We start from the raw sequence: 6,598 nt of genomic DNA, 5'->3' as shown, positions 1-6,598 counted from the left end.
TCAATGAAGGGCTTTTGCCTGAAACGTCGACTCTCCTGCTCCTCGGATGCTGCCTGATCTGCTGTGCTTTTCCAGCACCACTCTCTTGACTCTCATCTCCAGCATCTGTAGTTCTCACTTTCGCCTTGTCTCTGATTAGCCAATCCAGAAAATCATGCACAGCCCACTCTTCAGACGGGCTGGGGAGATACAGGGATCTGGGAGAGTTCAGTTTGATGAATGAGCCAAACCCAACCTGGGAGAACTTGAAACTTCAGTGACCAATGTTGAGAGCCCACCATCAGGCAACAGCCAAGATCAACGTTTTGTGAGCAAAGCTGAAAGGTAGATAATTATCCAAATGGTAATAGGTTGGGGAAGGGGGAGATGCAACAAGGTGTGGGTGTCCTTGTACATCAGTCACGGGGAGACGGCATTGCAGGAGCAGCAGGTGGCGAAGAAGGCAAATGGAATGATGGCTTCATAGCGAGAGGATCCGAGTACAGGAGCAACTGTGCTGCAACTGTCCAGGATGTTAGGGAGGCCCTTCCTGGAGTATTGTGTGCAGATTTGGTCTCCTTATTTGAGGCAGGATGTTCTGGAGATGGAGGGAGTGTGGTGAAGGTTTAATGGACTGTTTCCAGGAATGGCAGGACTGATGTATGAGGAGACACTGGATGAGTTAGAGCTATATTCACTGGCATCTAGAGGAATGAGGGGGGATCTGGCATACGCCTCTAACAGGACTAGACAGGCTCAACACAGGATAGATGTTCATGATGACTGGGGAGTTCAGAATCAAGGGGCCACACTCTCAGGATTTGGGTTAGGATTGAGATGGAGAGAAATGTCTTCACCCAGAGAGTAGGGGGGCCTGTGGAATTCTCTGTCACAGAAAGCGGTTGAGGCCAAAACATTGAATATTTTCGAGAAGCAGTTAGATATAGTTATTTGGGCTAAAGGGATCGGAGGGAGGAAGTGGGAATTGAGTTAGATGATAAGCCATGATCTGATTGAACAGTGGAATAGGCTCCAAGAGTCGAATGGTCTACTCCTGCTGCTAATTTCTATGTTTCTAACCCTCTGCTGACATTCCCACTCCATTGTCCTCCATGAAGCTGCTGTAAATCAATAAGCACCACCCCGCTCCCCACTCCCCCCCCCCACCCAGTTGTCCAAATCTTCATGGACCACCTCACCGATTGAGCTAATACATGTTTCTTTATGAAATACCATTTATGTTTGAATCAGTAAAGTGGAAAACATTATCACTGTGACCTTTAAGAATCTGTCGGGCTCCCACGAACGTTGAGTCAGTTCAAAATCATGAGGTTCTTTTCTTTTCCGTGAATATCCAATTAACGAGCGTGGAGAGACCTGGAGGCAAAGGAATTGGCCAAATGAATGGGAGCCTTGTTGTCAGCAGATCGGGGAAACTGGATGAAAGCAGAAGAGATATATGAGTTCATTTCTGATTTGATTTAAGTTGCAGCTTGTCTGTGATGTACCATGGGAGAGCTGGTTCTGCCTGGGCTGATCTGCAGTTCCCTCATGTGCCGTCAGGGCCTATGAGCTCCGAGTTGTTCTTCACTAAAATTAGCTGCAAGCTTTATTTCTGACATAAACGGGGGTGCTGCTCCCTCTCAACGTTTGAGGGATGGATGCTGCTGTTATTTACTACACAAGCTGAGAAATAAGATGAGACCATTGAGCCCCTTGAGTCTATCCTACCAATCAAGTTAATCCTGCCTGATCTGTGTCGTTACTGTATCTACTTCATTCCAGAACTCCTTAAAGCCCTTGGCCAAAAAATATCTGAAAATACAATAAAAACAAAAACTGCAGCAGCTGGAAATGAAAAGAGAAAGTGCTGGAGAAACTCAGCAGGTCTGGCGGAGAGAGAGAAACAGAGTTAATATTTCACATTGTTAGGTAGGAAGGTGGAGAGGAGGTCAATGGCCTCACGGTATTATCACTAGACTGTTAATTTAAAGACCCACATGATGTTCTGGGGACCCAGGTTCAAATCCTATCATAGCAGATGGTGGAATTTTAATTCAATAAATATCTGGAATTAAGAGTCTAATGATGACCATGAATTCATTGTCGATTGTCAGAAAAGCCCATTTGGTTCAGTAATGTCCCTTAGGGAAGAAAACTGCCGTCCTTACCTGGTCTTACATGTAACTCCAGACCCACTGCAATGGGGTTGAACTTAACTGCCCTCTGGGTAACTAGGGATGGACTATAAATGCTGCCTCATCCTGTGAATGACTGAATGAATGAATGAAATGCAATATGACTCATTATCTGAATGTCTTCATCTTCAGTCTTGTCTTCAGTTCTGAAGAAGAGTCATGCCAGACTTGAAATGTTAACTCTGTTTCTCTCTTCACAGACCTGCCAAGTTTCTCCAGCGCCTTCCATTTTTATTAGACATCCAGCAATCTTAGTTTGGACCTTCAACAGTTTGTTTTGGAGCTACCAGGATTGTACCACACCTTGTGCGAACATTATTTAAGGGAATTTAACAATTGTCTATTTGTCTTGTGCAATGTTCCTGCCATCATCCACATATCTTCACATTTCTCTTTGAAGTTATTTAAAATAACATTGCTCCTCAGTAACAGAGGGAGAGAGAAAACAAGGAACTACCGAACTGACATCAGTCATTAGAAAAATACTGGTATTTATTACTAAGCCAATCTTACAATGCACTTAATCAGTTTAGCTCAGTTGGCTGGATTGTTGGTTTACAGAGCAGTGTGATGCCAACTGTGTGGGTTCAATTCCCATCACCAGTTTGAGGTTACTATGAATGACTTTCCTTCCCAACCTCTTCCCTCACCTGAAGTCTGGTGGCCCTCAGGTTAAACCACCACCAGTCACCCCTCTCTAATGAGAGAGAGAGAGAGCAGCCCTCGGTCTGGTAAGACTATGGCAATACAATAACCAGTGCACTTAGAAAATCATAGTCTATTTGATCAATATGGTTTATGAAAGCTAAACAGCATTTGACAAGTGTGTTACAAATCTTTGAGGATAAAGTGAGTAGGGTAGATGATGGGAAATCAGTTGATGTAGTGTGCTTGGTATTTCCCAAAGACATTTGCTCAGATCCCATACCTAAAGCTAGTACAACAGGATCAAGGCTCAGGGTAGCAATCTGTAAATAGTGGTATGTCACAGCGATCAGTGCTGGGGTGATAATTATTTACAATATGGACGAATGACTTAGATGAGGAAAATGAATGTGCTGTAGTCAAGCTTTCGAATGACACAAAAATAATAGGGAAGACAAATGATGAGGATGACACGGACGGGTTGGGCAAAAACTCAGCAGCTGGGCTCTGATGTGGAAGGATGTAACAGGAAGAATATTGGAGAGGGACTGTGGAAAGCAATAGCACAGAGGGATTTGAAGGTCCTCATGTATAAATTATAAAATTCTTGCATTCAAGTTTTTTATTTATTCATTTTGTGGGACGTGGGCATCACTGGCTGGGCCCAGCATTTACTCCCTGCCCCTTGTTGCCCCTTGAGAAGGTGGGAGTGAGCTGCCTTCTTGACCCGCTGCAGCCCATGTGCTGTGGGTAGACTCACGATGGCCTGAGGGAGGGTTTTCCAAGACTTTGACCCAGTGACATTGAAGGAACAGTGATACATTTCCAAGTCAGGATGGTGAGTGGCTCGGAGGGGAACTTGCAGGGGGGGTGATGTTCCCATGGAATTGCTGCTCTTGTCCTTCTAGATGGAAGTGGTCATGGGTTTGGAAGGTGCTGTCTGAGGATCTTTGGTGAATTTCTGCAGTGCATCTTGTAGATGGTACACACTGCTGCTACTGAGTGTCGGTGGGGGAGGGAGGGGATGTTTGTGGATGTGGTGCCAATCAAGCAGGGGCTGCTTTGTCCTGGATGGTGTCGAGCTTCTTGAGTTCAGTAAGTAATAAGGAAGACAAATGGAATATTGGCCTTTATTTCAAAGGGATCAGAGTATAAACACAGGGAAGCTTGCTTAAACTATACAAAACACATTTGAAATACCATGAAGAGTTTTGGTTACATTATCTCAGGAAATAAAGTCCAGAGATGGTTCACTTGGTCGATCTTGGGTATGGAGGCATTTTCTCATGAGGAGATATAGAGTAGTTTGGGCCTGTAGTATAGAATAATGAAAGGGGACCTCACTGAAATGTGTATGATTCTTACAGGACTTGACACTTGGGTGTGTAGAGGGTAGTTACTCTGAGAGGCACAATCATAGAATAAAGGGTCACCTATTTAAGACAGATATAAGGACACATTTGTTCTCTCAAGGCTATTGAAGCTATGGAATGTTTTCACCACAAAGAGCTAAGGGGGCTGGGTATTAAGTATATTCAAGGTTGAGAGAAACTGATTTTAATCAGGAAGGAGAATCAAGGATGAAAGAGTGAAAAGGCAGGAAAATGAAGTCAAGGGTTTAGAGAAACCGGACAATCTATAGATGCTGTAAATCAGAAACAAAAACAGAAATTGCCGGAAAAGCTCCACAGGTCTGGCAGCAAACGTGGAGAAAAATCAAAGATAACATTTCAGGTTGAGTGACCCTTTCTCAGAATAAAGACTGGTCTAGCAAGTGATGCCCTCATCCTGTGAATGAATGAATGAATGAAATCCAATATTAGATTAGATTACTTACAGTGTGGAAACAGGCCCTTCAGCCCAACAAGTCCACACTGACCCGCCGAAGCGCAACCCACCCATACCCCTACATATACCCCTTACCTAACACTACAGGCAATTTAGCATGGCCAATTCACCTGACCCACACATCTTTGGACTGTGGGAGGAAACCGGAGCACCCGGAGGAAACCCACGCAGACACGGGGAGAACGTGCAAACTCCACACAGTCAGTCGCCTGAGGCGGGAATTGAACCCAGGCCCCTGGCGCTGTGAGGCAGCAGTGCTAACCACTGTGCCACCGTGCCGCCCTAATCATCTGAACGTCTTCAGTCTTGTCTTCAGTTCTGAAGAAGAGTCATGCCAGACTTGAAATGTTAACTCTGTTTCTCTCTTCCCAGACCTGCCAAGTTTCTCCAGCACCTTCCATTTTTATTAGATATCCAGCGATGTTAGTTTGGACCTACAACAGTTTGTTTTGGAGCTACCAGGATTGTACCACACCTTGTGCGAACTGTATTTAAGGGAATTTAAGAATTGTCCGTTTGTCTTGGTGCAATGTTCCTGTCATCATCCACATATCTTCACATTTCTCTTTGAAGTTATCAAAAATAACATTGCTCCTCAGTAAAGGAGGGAGAGAGAAAACAAGGAACTACCGAACTGAGATCTGTCATTAGAAAAATACTGATGCCTGGAATGAGAGGCTTGCCTGATGATGAGAGTCTAATCAAACTGGGCTCATACCCTCTAGAGTTGAGAGTGTGGTGCTGGAAAAGCACAGCAGGTCAGGCCACATCCGAGGAGCAGAAGAATTGACGTTTTGGGCATAAGCCCTTCATCAGGTATGAGGCTTTTGCCTGATGCATCAATTCTCCTGCTCCTTGGATGCTGCCTGACCTGCTGTGCTTTTCCAGCACCACACTCTCAACTCTGATCTCCAGCATCTGCAGTCCCCACTTTCTCATACACTCAGGAGTTGAGATGAATGAGAGATGACTTCATTGGGATTATACATGATTCTGAATGGAGACTTGACCATCATTGACACTGAGAGGACATTATTACCCAGCAAAATACTACAAGATGCTGGGAAATTGAAACTAAAACCATGAAACTGTGAACTACTCAGCAGTTCAGACTGTATCAATGGAAAGGGAGGCAATGTTAGTGTTCTGGGGATGTAACAGCATAGTGACAATGCCAGTCAACGAATAATCCATGAAGCCCAGGTTAATGTTCGAGGACATGGGCTTGAACCTTGCTACAGCAGGTAATACAATTTGAATTGAACAAAATCTGAAATGGAAGCTTGTCTAATGGTCACCGTGCAACGATTGCTGATTATTGTAAAAACCCATCTGGGTCATGAATGTCCTTTCGGGAGAGAAATCTGCCCATCCGTATCCAAACTGGCCTACATGTGACTGCAGACCCACAGCAATGAGAATGAGTCTTAAGTGCCCTCTGGAATGCTCTAGGAGTCAAACCAGCCCAAGGGCAATTAGGGGTAGCAATAATGTCCATGTTCCGTAAAGGAATAGAGAGATCAATGGCCTTCCATCAGAAATAATGAGCATCAGAAGTAGAAGAGACTTTGAGAAAGTGTGGAGGGAGGGGAGGGCTGAAGTGAATGAGTGTTATTGTCACATATACTCACGCGAGTATGGTGAAAAGTTTACAAGTCGCCACTTATGACGCCATCTTAGGTACGAAGTACCCAGGTGCAGATTCTTCAGTACTAGTTCTCAGGAAGAAAAAATTAGAAAATGAAGAAATAACAAGTCCAGCGTTGCAGATTGTGGGACTAAATTAGAAAATGGAGAAATAAAAAGTTCAGAACAACAGTGCTTCTGACCCAGCCCAGCCTCCAGTCTACACCCACCTTAACTCTGGATCGCTCTGGAACCACCTCAACATCAAAGTCAACACTGAGACAAAACACTGGGTGCACTGA

This window comes from Hemiscyllium ocellatum, chromosome 33 (genome assembly GCF_020745735.1).
Source record: "Hemiscyllium ocellatum isolate sHemOce1 chromosome 33, sHemOce1.pat.X.cur, whole genome shotgun sequence".
NCBI classification, from domain to species: Eukaryota; Metazoa; Chordata; class Chondrichthyes; order Orectolobiformes; family Hemiscylliidae; genus Hemiscyllium; species Hemiscyllium ocellatum.
The sequence above is the reverse complement of the archived record's forward strand: the minus strand, read 5'-3'. Positions refer to the sequence as shown.